General features: G+C 35.0%; 1 protein-coding gene across 1 annotated transcript in view; it reads right to left on the bottom strand.

Moving 5' to 3' along the window:
• Positions 1 to 16,418, bottom strand: part of MSH6 (mutS homolog 6) — a 32,797-nt gene that overhangs the window by 15,175 nt on the left and 1,204 nt on the right. The gene's annotated exons all lie outside the window — the stretch shown is intronic.

The following is a 16,418-nucleotide window of genomic DNA, read 5'->3' as shown; positions in this document are numbered from 1 at the left end:
ATATGTAATGGGGACAAACTGCAACCATTCCCGATCTTATTGGGTGAATCACCGTTACTATTCAATATTGTATTAGAAATGCTAGCTTTGGCAATAAGACTTAAGGGATTAAAGGAATTAGAGTAAGTAATGAGGACACCAAATTATCACTCTTTGCTGATGATATGATGGTATACTTAGAGAACCCTAGCGATTCTACTGAAAAGTTAGCTGAAAATCCACACCTTTAGCAAAGTTGTAGGATACAAAATAAATCCACATAAGTCATCAGCATGACTTATATCACTAACAAAATTCAACAGTTAAGAGTTACAAAGAGAAATTCCATTTAAAGTAACTACTGATAGTATGAAGTATTTAGGAATCTGGAATCTATCTGCCAAGGGAAGCTAAACTACAAAACACTTTCCACACAAATTAAGTTGATCTAACCAACTGGAAAAATATTAAATGCTCTTGGATAGGGTGAGCAAATATAATAAAAATGACAATACTACCTAAACTAATCTATTTATTTAGTGTTATCAATCAGACTCCCCAAAACCTATTTTAATGACCTAGGAGAAAAAAAAGTTCATATGGAAAAACAAAAGGTCAAAAATTTCAAGGGAATTAATGGAAAAAAAAAAAAATCAAATGAAGATGGCCTAGCTGTACCAGATCTAAAATTATATCATAAAGCAGCGGTTACCAAAATCATTAGGTACTGGCTAAGAAATAGATTAGTGGATCAATGGAATAGGTTAGGTTCAAAGGACAAAACAGCTAATAACTTTAATAATCTAGTGTTTGACAAACCCAAAGACCCCAGTATTTGGGACAAGAACTCTCTATTTGACAAAAATTGCTGGGAAAATTGGAAATTAGTATGGCAGAAACTAGGCAACGACCCACATTTAACACCATACATACCAAGGTCAAAACAGGTTCATGACCTAGGCATAAAGAATGAGATTATAAATAAATTGGAAGAGCATAGGATAGTTTACCTCTCAGATCTGTGGAAGAGGAAGGAATTTATGACCAAAAAAGAACTAGAGATCATTATTGATCACAAAATAGAAAATTTTGATTATATCAAATTGAAAAGTTTTTGTACAAACAAAACTAATGCAGACAAGATTAGAATGGAAGCAATAAACTGGGAAAACATTTTTAGTCAAAGGTTCTGATAAAGGTCTCATTTCCAAAATATATAAAGAATTGCCTCTAATTGCTAAGAAATCAAGCTATTCTCCAATTGATAGTCAAAGGATATAAACAGACAATTCTCAGATGAAGAAAATTGAAACTATTTCTAGCCATATGAAAAGATATTCCAAGTCATTATTAATCAGAGAAATGCAAATTAAGACAACTCTGAGATACCACTACATACCTGTCCAATTGGCTAGAATGACAGGGAAAGATAATGTGGAATGTTGGAGGGGACGTGGGAAAACAGGGACACTAATACACTGTTGGTGGACTACTGAGCTTATATCACAAAGAAATCTTAAAGAAGGGAAAGGGATCTGTATGTGCAAGAATGTTTGTGGCAGCCCTCTTTGAAGTAGCCAGAAACTGGAAACTGAGTGGATGCCCATTAACTGGAGAATGGCTGAATAAAGTGTGGTATATGAGTACTATGGAATATTATTGCTTGGTAAGAAATGACCAGCAGAATGATTTCAGAAAGGCCTGAAGAGACTTACATGAACTGATGCTGAATGAAATGAGCAGGACCAGGAGATCATTATATACTTCAACAACATTACTATATGATGATCAATTCTGATGGACCTGGCCATCTTCAACAATGAGATGAACCAAATCAGTTCCAATAGAGTAGTAATGAACTAAACCAGCTACACCCAGTGAAAGAACTCTGGGAAATGAGTGTGAACCACTACATACAATTCCCAATCCCTCTATTTTTGTCGGCCTACATTTTGGATTTCCTTCACAGGCTAAGTGTACACTATTTCAAAGTCCGATTCTTTTTGTACAGCAAAATAACTGTTAGGACATGTATACTTATATTGTATTTAATTTATGCTTTAACATATTTAACATGAATTGGTTAACCTGCCATCTAGAGGAGGGGGGATGTGGGGAAGGAGGGGAAAAATTGGAACAAAAGGTTTGGCAATTGTCAATGCTATAAAATTACCCATGCATATAACTTGCAAATAAAAAGCTATTTTAAAAAGAAAGAAAGAAAGAAAAATAATCAGAATAGGAGGTATTTAGGGTTAGAGTCAAGAATTGTAAATACTCCATTTTGTTTTGATTTCCTTCATTATGATTATCCTCCAAGCTAGGATCTACTTTGATATCAACTCATATGATTTATGGGGAATTAAGATATTATGATTCTGGGAATTTCGGAAATGTGTGCTGACCACAAAATGTTCTTTACATTTTGAGATATTCTTGTAAGAACAACAGAATGTCCATGACATTCTTGTAATAACCACAAGATTTATAAAATTCTTATCCAATCAGAAGGGAAAAGGCCTATGTTATTCAAGATTGTGTAAATTAATTGATTCCTTACTACTGACCATAAGAATGCCTTGTTAATTGACAAATGGTGTCCTTGTACTTGCTAAAGTCTTAGACCTGATGTCACACAACTGCTAGTCTTGCTAACAAATCAATTTGCTCAAATATTGCCTCAATCTAGGTCAATTTTCCATCACAACATGGGAGAAATATTATGTAAATAATTATGGACAAACAAGTTATATAGAAGCTAAATAAGAAATAATGAAAAGGAAGACATTAGAGTTAAGAGGGAATCAAGAAAGGTTTCCTGTTTTTCCATAAGATTTTAGCTAGGACTTGAAGGAAGTCAGTTAAGTCAGATGAGGGAAAAGCATTCCAGGCACAAGTAAATAGCCAGTGAAAATACCCAAGTCCTAGAGATGGACTGTCTTGTTCGAGGAACAGCAAGAAAGCCAGTGTAGCTGGACTGCAGATGTAAAGTGGGGAATAGAAAGAACTAAGATATAAGACTTTAAAATGGGTAAGGGGGAGAAGATGTTTTTATAACACTTCAAATATCAAACAATGAGTTTTCTATTTGATCCTAAAAGTCACAAGGAGCCACTCATTGATATAAGTCAAACTGCTTACCAATTTCTTCATCTATAAAAGGGGACATCTGGACTACAGATAGCATTCACATATATTTCAACATGTAATTTTACTAAATACAACATAATTATATTCTGTCATATGAAAATAATTTGTTACATATATACACACACGTGTATATACACACACACACACAAACATATATAATCAACAGCTGTCATTTTGCCCTTCTATCATTTTAGCCAATTTGATAAGTGTGAGATACTATCTCTAAGTAGTTTTATTTTGCAATTCTCTAATCAATACAGATTTGGAGCATTGTTTATATTACTATAGATAGCTTTGTTTTTTTCCTCCAATAACTGTTCATATCCTCTGATCATTTACCATTTGGGGAATGACATATTCTTATAAATTTGCCAAAGCTCTCTACATATTCAAGATACTTATTCCAATTTTCTGCTTTCCTTTTAATCTTCCTTTAATCTTGGCCACATTGGTTTTATTTGTACAGCATTTTCTATATAGGGAACTGATTCAGATTTACAAGATCAAAAGCCATTTCCCCAATTGATTTGATCAAAGGATAAATGAACAAGCTATTGTCAAAAGAACTTACAGTCACCTAATAGCTACATTAAAAAATGTTCTAAATTACTAATTAGAGAAGAGCAAATTAAAACAACTCAGATTGCAACTTATACCAACAAAACCACCAAAGTTGACCAAAACAAGGAATATGCTAGAGGGACTGTGGGAAAATGTAAGCAGTAAAGCAGTAGCGGTGAGATTAACTGGACCGGGTCATTTTGGAAAGATATTATGCCTCATAATAGTTACTAAACTTTATAGGCTTTCTGATCTAGTGAAAGGACTCATTTGTACCAAAATATTCAAAGAATGAAAACCCCAGGAAATAAAGTTTCTGGGTAATTAATAATCAATTTATTAATTGGGCTAGCTGGCAATCAAATTGATGGTCATTATTTTCTCTCAGTAATAAGATGCCAAGGGAGATCCGTTAAATCACCTTCTGAAAGGGTGTTCCCTTGACAAGTGAAAAGTAGCCTTGATTGGGGGACATTTAATGAAGAGGTGGGCTTAAAGTCTTCAGCTTCTCCTGCTAAGAACATGACTTCATCATGAGATTCACAATCAGCAATCTGGGGAAGGGGCTCTCTCTCTGGCTGTTGTTTGCTCCTTCATGAGCTGCATCACGATAAACAAGGAATGGAGAAGATGAAGAACAGGGATTCCTTCATTTAGGCTTAAGGGTTTACACCCTAACGGATTTTGTTTATACTCTAAACAGAAATTCTCTAGAAGCAATCTCAATCAATAATGTCCCTTCAGGGATTGACTTTAACAAGAGCTGGGCCTTAAAGAGAAAAAAAGAGAGAAGTCTGGACCACAAATTCATAATTAGTTATTAATATAAATAGTAATAACTTCTTTAACAATTCTTTTTCTCAATGGCAAATAAACGAGGGAATAACTAAAAATGGTATGTTACTATAAAAAAAATACCATTGTGCTACTGGGTAGAAAGGGATGACTGCAAAGAAATCTGGGTAGACTTGTATGAACTGAAAGTGAGTGTAACGACAATGACTTATAACAATGGCGTAATCTATCACCACAATAACCAGCCACAATGCCATGAAACATGCTACACATATCCTGATAGTGATAAATCTCAAGAATGAAGACTGCAATTTTTTTTTTCAACAAATTGATAATCTGTTTTTAATAACTATACATTTTAGGAACAAGATATATTCTTCTTTCTAAAAGGGATGGGATAATCGGGAAGAAAAGATGGTGGACTTGTATTGACTGGGAAAAAACAAAAAACAAAATAATGATTTTTTTTTTTTTGGGGGGGGGAGGAGATTAGGCTTTTAAATGACTTGCCCAGCATCACATGGCTAGGAAGTGTCTAAAGGCTGAATTTGAATTCAGATCCTCCTGACTCCAGGGCTGGCAGTCTATCAACTGTGCCAAACAACTGCCCATATAATTTAATTAAAAACAATATATGTTAGAGAAACATACTGCAGACTTTCCCCCATTTACCTAGTTCTCTCCTAATTTTAATTGCATTTATGTAAAAACTTAGAATTTTATGTAATCAAAATCATTCACTTTCTGGGATCTTCTCTAATCTCTTGGTAAGGAATGTTTCTCCTATTTACTCATCTAATATTTGTAACTTATTCCTTGTTCTTACAAAGGGATGGGAGCTTCTAGTGGATACTAATGGCTAAGCTACTCTTTTTGGCAGGGAAGGGAGGGTTTCTGTATATAGCAGTTTCATTTCACTTATGAAATCATTTAAACTTTTTTCAAACTTGCTTCATCTCTTCCAAGACTAGCCATTGAATTTATGCCCAAGATATATATATATATATATATATATATATATTATATTTATTTTGGGGGGGGGGGGGGGCGCACGAGGCTTTACTTCTAGATGTTTTAGAGACATTCTTTTTTGGATTTGAGCATCCCTGCCAGCATAAAAGAACTGGCCAATTTATCGATGGTCAGATTCCTATTATTATTATTATTTTTTGCTTACTCATTTTTCCAGTCTTAATTTCTGATCTAAATTTTGTTATGGCCAGGCTCTGAGAACTTTAGAGGCAATATTTGGGCTGTACTTGTTTCTGTTTTGTGTCCTCTTGAGTCCTGCTATTATTTCTAGGATTTCAGGCACAGTCCAAGCTAGGGTCAACATACACAGCAAAGCCAAAAATCCAGAGCAAAGTCTAAGTCCTTCCCTCCTGCAAAGTTCTTACCTTGGATTGAGGTCTGGCCAGAACAACCACAAGTTTGCCCCCTGGGAGACGATGTATGGATTTAAACCATTGTCAGCCAGAATGAAGGCTCCACGGATTCAATATGGTAAAACTGTAGGCTTCCCTCTATGAAGGTTTGGTCATTTTTACTGGAGATTTCAATGTGGGCTGGGATTCTGCTCAGCTCTTAAACCAAACAATACATACAAACAGCAAGCTGCATCTTGTTTATACCTTGACATACAATCTGTCTAATCCTTCTTTCCCTCCCTTGGCCACCTCTTCCCTTCTCCCTGCACAATGTTAGGCAAACCCTGTTTCACTTCCCATGAAACCTGCAAGGTACATCTCTGGCTAGACTTTGCAACCAGTGTCTACAAACATCTGTGTTTCTATGTTAACTTGTGCTAAAAAAATGACTCACTGGTTTTTTTCTTGACTTCCCCATCAGAACTTTGCACTTTTTCTAAACTGGAAGAATGGTTGCAGAAGACAGTTAATTTATAGTTCTTCCTGATACTACTCTGCTTTGCTGGTTGGTCTCTAGGCTTTGTAGAGGAACTGAAGCTTTACCCAGAACTGAAAAGAGAGTAAGTTGTGTTTCATTCGACATATTACAACATAGTTTTAAAGATTCCAAGTTGTTCCCCAACACATATTTAGGGATCCCTGCCACCCTTTTTTTATGTACTCTATTAAAATCAAATATCACTAAAAGTCCTATGAGGTCAGAACAACGTTCCCCTACTGTATTGTTTCCCTTTCTTATAAATTAAACTGTTAAACATGAAGCCATGAATCATAATTGATTTGAAAAATTGTATCCTCTTAAATGTTTCCTTCTCTGCAAAATGGATGAAACAGCTTATACTACTTATTTCAAAGAGTTCAAAAATACTACAAAAATGGGAATTGTTGTTTTACCCCAATCTTTCTTTTATAACAAGTTATCTGTACCCAGAGCAAGTCTAAGGATAAACACTTGTCAATATATATTGTAAAATTAAATTAATTAATAATTAAATTTATATATAAATTAAATAATAATTAAAATTAATTAAATTGTTGTGAAAATTAAACATGCTTTTTGTCTTAAATTTCAGACTTCAGCATACTATTATGCTGCTAGAAGATCTGTAGATCGACCTAAATATTTTAGAAAGCACTTAAAAATTATACTTGAAAATGATCAATCTCCTTTGACCCAGAGACTATAATGCTAGACATATAATCCAAAGAGGTCACCAACATAAAGGCCCCATATACACAAAAATATTTATCAAAACTTTTTTTTGGTAGTTATATATAACTGGAAACAAAATAGATGCCTATAAAGTAGAGAATGGGTAACCACAAAATAGATGCCTAGCAACTGGGAAATGGGTAACCAATTATGGTACTTGAAGGAATAGAATATGAATTATTATAAAGTAAGATTTGAAGAATATGAAAACTTCAAGGAATCATGAAAGGGCTTAAATGAACTAATTCAGAGTGAAGAGGACCCAGAAAAAACATAAACTATAACACTGTAAAACAAGGGGAAAAAAGGCAAGTGGACACAGGATAATTACTATAATCAACCTGAACCTCAAAGATAAGAAAATCTCCCTCCCTGAGGAAGAGGAGCTACATGAAAGTGGAACAATGAATATATATATGAGATTCAGACAGATGTTGATTAGTGGTGCCAAACTCTTATTCTTTTTTATGATGCATATTTAAGGAATGTACTTTGGAAATTAAGATCAATTTAAAAATTACCAATAAAGTTTTTAAAACTCAAAATATTTTTAAATTTAGACAGCAGTTAGTAAAATCCTACGTTCCTCTCTCTACTCAGTAAAAAGGAAGGTCAATTTATGCATAGGAAAAATTTTATTATTAGATTCCAATAAAATCTATTTGTATTTTCCTCTCTGAGGTATAGCCTGTTTTCCTAGATGGGTTTAGAATAACTTGCTCTATTAATATATGAAATCCCACCTTTTTTTCCTAGCATCCTTAACCTCCTCAAGCCACACTTTCCCAAAATCTCATCCTCCTATTATGCCTTCTGGAATTCTAGTCCCTCAAACTTTCCTTCTGGTGTTCCTTTCATTTTATGAAATTCAGAGATGCAGATTTCCTCAGATGTCCCTTGATTCCTGTCCACTCTTTTCACCAATTGTCCTTTCATACTCACTTTCTAGACTAAGATATCAAACTTAGAGAATCTAAACATTCCTTCCTTCCCCAACTCTCTCAATAAGCCTTACTCTTTTCAGTTTCATTCTATCCAAATTTATCACCCAATCCAAACTCTAATAGCAAGTTTATCTACTCTAAAATGGAGTTCTTTTTTCATTAAGTTCAGCAGATGGCTGTTCACCCCTCCACTTTAATTCCAGTTCCCAAATCTTTTTATTCCATAATCTACTCCTTCACTACACCTAAGCAGGTCCTCCTGATCCCATTCCAATTATCGTTTCCTCTCCACTACTACTCTCAGGTAGTCTGGTGAAGCCTATGGATCTCTTCTCAGAATAATTTTTTTTAAAATTGCAGGAAAGCTCGGGTTTGGCTGGAACCTCAGCAGGAACCACAGAAACTATCACCTCCTGGACTATTTGTGGAGTCGAGGTCTGATTTCGGTAAGACTGAGTGAACCTTGGCTCATTGGGACATCAGGCTGGGCTATGCTATTGAGACTCAGCTCTGGGAAAGAAGGAGCCAGCACCTGATGAGTACAGAGCCAATGGGACAGGGACTCTTTCTGGAAGAAAGAGCTCTTGATTTGATCCAGGTTAGAGGGGACAGCTGAAGCGAAGCTTGAGACACCATCCTCAGCCCATGATTAAAATTACTTATACTAATACCTCTTACTTAAGAAAAAAAAAAATGAACCAACAAAGAAGGAATCCCACCATAGAAACTTACAATGGGAACAGGGAAGACCAGGGATTCATTTTCAGAGGACGACACTGGGGGGAAAAAAAGCCTCTACCCCAAAGAGTAATATGAAATGGTTCCCAGTCTAGAGAGTTTATAGAAAAACTCAAAAAAGAATTTTAAAATCAAATGAGAGACTTTGAGGAAAATTTAAAATAAAAACCATCCAAGAAAAACAAGATTATTATGAAAAAAGTTAACCAACTAGAAAAGAAGATAAGAATCTCAAGAGTCTCAAATAACTGTTTGAGAATTAGAATTGGGCAAGGGGGAAGCTATGAATCCAAGAAATAAAAAAAAACAGATTATAAAGCATGAAATAATAGAACCAATGTGAAACATAAGAAAAGCAACAGATCTGGAGAACAAATCAATTAGAGAAAATCTAAGAATATTTGCACTGCCTTAAAGTTGTAACCAAAAAAAAAGAACCTTGACACAGTAATGCAAGAAATAATCCAAGAAAATTGTCCTGGAATGATAGAACATGAGGAGAAAGTAGAAAAAGAAAAAATCCACCAATTACTACTTCAATGAGATCCTTTGTGGAAAACACATATAGGACTATTACGCCATCTTTCAAAACTCCTAGATCAAAGAGAAAATTTTGCAAAAAACAAGGAAAAAAAACATTTCAAATATACTGGTGCTATAGGGCTTAGCAGCAGCTATAATAAAAGATCACAATCTTATCATATTTAGATTCATATCTACTGACAATCAAAAGAACTACACCTGGGGCCAAAAATATCATGTCCACAAAAACTATGTATAATATTAAACAAGAAAAAAATGGACATTCAATGAAATTGCAGATTTTCAGTACTTCCTATCAACCAAACCTGAACATAATAGAAACTTTAACATGTAAGAGCCAATATCAAAGATCAATTTCAAGGAACTCAATAGGGACAAACTGTTTGTGCCTTTCTACATAGGAAATGTAAACCATATGTTTAAAATTGACATTAACAGGGTAGCTCAAAAGAAAGATTGGGGAAGAATTAAGGTAAAAATAGTAACCATGTTATACAAATGAGGTACAGAGGAAAAATAAAACAGATACATTAGAGGGGGAAGGATGCATAGTTCTGAAAACCTACTCACATTAAATAGGCAACACTACATGTATACCATGAAAGGGAACAGAACCCTCAAAAATCTATAAAGAAATAAAGGGGGGGAGAGGGGAAGGATGGGTAGACAGGAAGCAAGGGCTGTGGGAAGAACACAAAGAAGGGATTCATGAGTGGGAGGAGGTTAAGTAATAACAAGTTAAGGAGCAAAATTAAAGCAAGGAATCAGCAGGGATAGGAAAAAATATGTGTGTGTAGGTGAGGGGATGGGATATGTATGTGTTGTGTATGTACATATCTACATATTTATACATAAATCCTTTCTTAAAACTATAGCCTGATTTGGGGTGGGGGAAAAAAGAATAAAGTAAAAACATGGGCAGTAGAGAACAAAAGAATAATTTACAAGGAAGTAAAGAAAATATGAACAAAAAAAAATAATTGCAGGAAATTCTAATTTTATTTTATTTTTTTAATTTTTTTATTTAATAATTACATTATATTTACACTCATTTCTGTTCCGATTTTTTTTTCCCCTCCCTCCCTCCACCCCCTCCCCTAGATGGCAAGCAGTCCTTTATATGTTGGATATGTTGCAGTATATCCTAGATACAATATATGTTTGCAGAACCGAACAGTTCTCTTGTTGCATAGGGAGAATTGGATTCAGAAGGTATAAATAATCCGGGAAGAGAAACAAAAATGCAGATAGTTCACATTCGTTTCCCAGTGTTCTTTCTTTGGGTGTAGCTGCTTTTGTCCGTCATTTATCAATTGAAACTCAGGTCTCTTTGTCAAAGAAATCCACTTCCATCAAAATATGTCCTCATACAATATCGTTGTCGAAGTGTATAATGATCTCCTGGTTCTGCTCATTTCACTTAGCATCAGTTCATGTAGGTCTCTCCAAGCCTCTCTGTATTCATCCTGCTGGTCATTTCTTACAGAACAATAATATTCCATAACATTCATATACCACAATTTACCCAGCCATTCTCCAATTGATGGGCATCCATTCATTTTCCAGTTTCTAGCCACTACAAACAGGGCTGCTACAAACATTTTGGCACATACAGTCCCTTTCCCTTCTTTAGTATTTCTTTGGGATATAAGCCCAATAGAAACACTGCTGGATCAAAGGATATGCACATTTTGATAATTTTTTGGGCATAATTCCAGATTGCTCTCCAGAATGGTTGGATTCGTTCACAACTCCACCAACAATGCATTAGTGTCCCAGTTTTCCCGCATCCCCTCCAACATTCATCATTATTTTTTCCTGTCATCTTAGCAATCTGACAGGTGTGTAGTGGTATCTCAGAGTTGTCTTAATTTGCATTTCTCTGATCAATAATGATTTGGAACACTCTTTCATATGAGTGGTAATAGTTTCAATCTCATCCTCTGAAAATTGTCTGTTCATATCCTTTGACCATTTATCAATTGGAGAATGGCTTGATTTCTTATAAATTTGAGTTAGTTCTCTATATATTTTGGAAATGAGGCCTTTATCAGAACCTTTAACTGTGAAAATGTTTTCCCAGTTTGTCGCTTCCCTTCTAATCTTGTTTGCATTAGTTTTATTTGTACAAAGGCTTTTTAATTTGATGTAATCGAAATTTTCTATTCTGTGATCAGTAATGGTCTCTAGTTCATCTTTGGTCACAAATTTCTTTCTCCTCCACAAGTCTGAGAGATAAACTATTCTATGTTCCTCTAATTTATTTATAGTCTCGTTCTTTATGCCTAGGTCATAGACCCATTTTGATCTTATCTTGGTATACGGTGTAAATTCTAATTTTAGAAGTTAGTTACAATAAAGAAATAATTCTTTTTCTGATCCAAGTTCAAGGACCCTCTGAAATTTATTTATGGGCCTCATATTAAGAATCTCTGAAATATAGAGAGGCCTGGAGAGACTTACTTGAACTGATGCTAAGTGAAATGAGCAGAACCAGGAAATCATTGTACATGGCGACAAGATTATATGATGATTGATTCTGAGCCATGTGGCTCTCTTCCACAGTGAAATGATTCAAACCAGTTCCAATTATTCAGTGATAAAGAGAGCCATCCACATCCAGAGAGGACCGTGGGAATAGTGTGGACCACAACATAGCATTTCCACTCTTTCTGTTATTGTTTGCCTGCATTTTTGTTTTCCTTCTCAGGTTTCTTTTTTTTTTTCTAGATCGGATTTTTCGGATCTACAGCAAAATAACTGTATAAATATGTATACAAATATTGGATTTAACATATACTGTAACATATTTAACATGTACTAGACTACCTGCCATCTAGGGGAAGGAGGAAAGGAAAAATATGGAACAGAAGGTTTTGCAAGGGTCAATGTTGAAAAAATTACCCATGCATGTTTTGTAAATAAAAAATATAATAATTTTTTTAAAAATCTCTGAAATATAGTCTCAGGCATCTTGCTCTTTCTTCCCTTCCCAATCTCAACCTTATAGCCCGCCATGCCAAATTCCTAGCTTCCTTGTCTTGTCAAAGGTTTACACTTTGCCAAACCTAACTCCCTTACTTACATGTGAATAAAGAGAACTGAAAGATAACATATAACCAACTGTGTCTATTAAAAATTTGTAATCTAATCATATCATAATTTTATTATAAAAAAGGATATTAATCTTCTTGCATTTCTTGGCATATTCTTTCCTTTCAAGCCTCTCACGTCTCACCTAAGGACTTTACCTCACTTTTTACTGAAAAAAAAAAAAAAAAAAAACTGACACCATTCACTATTAGGTCTCCTCTTCTGTAAATCTCAAAACCTCTTAACATCATTCACCATTCTCCCCTTCATTCCTAGTCGCTGAAGAGGTGATCATTTTCTCTTCTTCACTGTCTGATCCAAAATCCTATCTTCTCTAGCTAGTTCCAGCTCCATTATTATTTCTATGATTCAATCTCTTCCTTTCAAATAGTTTCTTCCTTGCTATTTACAAATAGGCCCAAGTTTCTCCTATGCTGAAAAAAACTCACTAGACATCATCTCAAGTTATTTTGCCCCAACTCTCTTCCCCTTCACAGGTCAAACTCTTGGGGGGAGAATATTATCTACTATTTTCTGCCACCATTTCCTCTCTCTTTACTTTTCCAATCCTTTGAAATCTAGCTTCCCAACTACATTATACGGCTGTCTTCAAAGTTATCAATGATCTCTTAATTTCAAAGGCTAATGACCTTTTCTCAGATTTCATCCTTGGACCCCAAAAGCAGCATTTCATAATAGGATAATCCTTTTCTCCAAGGTATTCTCTATTGTTTCATACCCTATTCTCTCTGGTTTCTCTTATCAGCCTGATTGCTTCTTCCTAGAATCCATTGCAAATTCATCATTCTCTACCCTCCTTAACTGTCCCGGGACTCAATCTCTTTTCTCTCTACTCTCTCACTTGGTAACCTCATCAGTTCCAATGGATCTAAATATCATTTTTACGTAGTTAATTCCCATTTCTCATCTTTCTTCTGAGTTTCACATCTCCCTCTGCCTATTTGATATTTCCAATGGAGAAGCTCAAAGGTATATGAAAAACACTTCTAGACAGAGTTCCATCTTTACTGCTGCAAACTTATTTGAGGTTCCATAATTCCCTTAGGTCCAAAACCATGGCATTATCCTGAATTTTCAATTTGTCTTACTCTACACAATCAGTTAACAATTCTTGCGTCTACCTCCAAAGCATCTCTTGTGGCCCTTACACACAGGCACAGCTCTAGTTTTCGGATACTCATCACACAAGGTCCCAACCATCCTTATCATACATCAAGTTTAATAAAGATCAAAATAATATCAAGCCCTGGATGAATCTGCTCAGAGACGGAAATAGAGAACATTTTTGGTCTAAGAGAATTTGGGGTTTCAAATGGTTTCAAGTTTCAAACTACAGTCCACTGCAGAACCAGTCACTGGGAACCACTTATTCAGCAGCTACTATGTGTCAGGCACTGTATTTTGTCACTCAGGATACAAAGACAAAAATGACATAGTCCCTGCCTTCCAATGAGGAGAAAAAAAAAATGAGTTCTCAGATAAATAAGAACTATAAACAAAGTTGGGAAAGAAGGAAGGAATAACAAATGGGGAAATTAGGAAAGCCTTCTGGAAGGAAGTGACATTTCAGTAAAAACTTCAAATAATCTAGTGTGAAAGTTTTTCTCTAGCTATTATTACCACCACCCCAATCCACCATTCTCCTCAAGACTAAAGATAATTTTCCCCAGTTGGGAGTACTGGTCTTAAAGTATGAATGTACACACAAGGGAAAGCTAGACACAATAGGACAGTAAGGTAGCATAGTGAATTCAGCACCAGATCTAAGTCACAAAGATTCATGTTCCTGAGTTCCAATATAGTTTCAGAAAAGTAATAGCTGTATTATTCTAGGCAAGTCACTTAATCCTATTTGTCTCAGTCTTCTCATCTATAAAATGAATGGAGAAAGAAATGAACTACTCCAAGAAAACTCCAAATAGGGTCACAAAGAATCGATATAACAACATACCAAGGGAAAAGGAGATATGTTATCCTGTGGAATGAAGAATGGATTCTAAGGCAAAGAAAAACAAAGGGTTTTGGTGCAGAGTACCAAAACAAGACTCTAAGCCTTTTCTGCAATACTTCTAAAGCTGAGCATTACTGATAAGCACTAAGGCTAGTCCCATGTATCATGAAGGATTATGGGAAGCTTCACACTCTTCAAGCATAATAATAGAAATTATAGCTGTTCAACCTATAATATATTTTTTGTTCTGGAACATGTTCCACCTGGACTCAATCTGTAATGCCCTCATTTGGTTTTCTAAATCCATGAGAAATGATCACAAAATTAACACTCTTTTCTTAGCTCTAAAAACATTACTGTGGTATCCATTAAGCAAAGTTATCAGTTGGTGCTTTCTCTAAAACTCTAAGGCTAAAGAATATTTGACTAAAAAAAAAAATTATTTAACTGCTTCTTTGACAGAAAATACTCTTTATTATCATCACCCTTTATCATTATTATTATTTATTGGATGATAAAAATAATCTGAAGTGAAGGAAAAGTTAGGATAGAGTCAAAAAGGCTTCCTATAGGGGGCAGAGCTTGAGCTAATAATCCTGGAAGTGAACTAAGGATTCTAAGAGGCAGAAAAGGAATAGATTTCAAGCACAGGTGACATATACAATGACAGGTAGGTGGGGAAAGTGGGAAGATCAATCCTACAAAGACTATGTGAAGGAGAATATTGAACATACCCTAACAATTCAATATCAGAACTGGCAACAGAAATTAAGACTACGAATAGGCTACCATTTTCACATGGAGATGGAACTTATTCACGATGAATGTCAGCTATTAGTGTGAGAGAGAGAGAGGGGGGAGGGTGTTGAGGTCATTGGAAAATCCACTCTTAAAAGAAGATGCTGCACAACTATATCAAAGCTGGAATATTTAAGACTGCAAAGTAACTTTATATAAAGGAAGGGTACAGTCATTTCTTTTTTTTCTTAAATCTTTTAATTTAATCAATGTTTCTTCTCTCAAAATTTGTTTCACCTTTTAAAAGGTGATGTTCTAGTACCCAGAACAGTGGATTACGATTCAGAAGCAAAATTGACAAGCACGATTTCAAAACTGGTTTCTCCCAGAAAAGTATGACTGTTAATCAATGACTCGGAGCCTTCATGCCATCACTTTAATATAACAGAACAAAGGATCTGCTGGAAGTGTCTAGAACACCACTTTGTTTAATAAAGAATAAAATCCTCAAGTATAATAAATATAGAGACAAAATACAAAGTCAAGGTTTTCTCTCCCTGCTTTCCTAACAACTGCTTCTTACTCCACAGAGGTATATATATGTTTTTCCTCTCTGTGAAATGTGATTTGTTATGTTCAATCAACTGGGAATTGTATACAGATTTGATTTTTAGCCAAGGCCTGCTATGACTCATCAAACTACAGTTTATATTAGTAATTTCTTAAGAGTGTAACTTCCCCACTTTTGTGAGCTTAAATCCTTAGGTTTTTAAGACTTCCCTTTTCTGGGGGAATCAAAGTTCCCCATTTAATGTATTAATTACTCATTCGGACTCAAGGAAAATTACAAATTTTCCACGTGATGCTAAACTAAGATAATGATGTTGTCAATAGCCTAATTAATCAATAAGCTTTTATAATGCCTTGACAATCAGAGGGAGTGTACCACAAAAACTGTTCACTTTTCCATTTCCCCATTCCTAAAAAAAAGATTACTTATCTCTAACCTATTTCCAATCATAATCTCGCTATTCTTGCCCTTCTTCAAAATGCCTCCAGACGAAAGTGTCAGTTCACATTGTGGCAAAATGATACAAGTTCTGGTTAGGAACTTCTTCACCCATCAATCAGAAAATTTGTCTTTTCACTGAGTATAAAAAAAGTTCTGTAAACTACCCATGAGGTCCTTATCCTAAGGTGCCTCAGACCCCACTAATTGGCAATTGCTAGCCTTATTAAAAAATGGAACGTGCTCGGTTTCTCTT

Source organism: Antechinus flavipes, chromosome 2 (assembly GCF_016432865.1).
Source record: "Antechinus flavipes isolate AdamAnt ecotype Samford, QLD, Australia chromosome 2, AdamAnt_v2, whole genome shotgun sequence".
In the NCBI taxonomy this organism is placed as follows: domain Eukaryota; kingdom Metazoa; phylum Chordata; class Mammalia; order Dasyuromorphia; family Dasyuridae; genus Antechinus; species Antechinus flavipes.
This window is presented reverse-complemented; position numbering and strand designations above follow the sequence as displayed.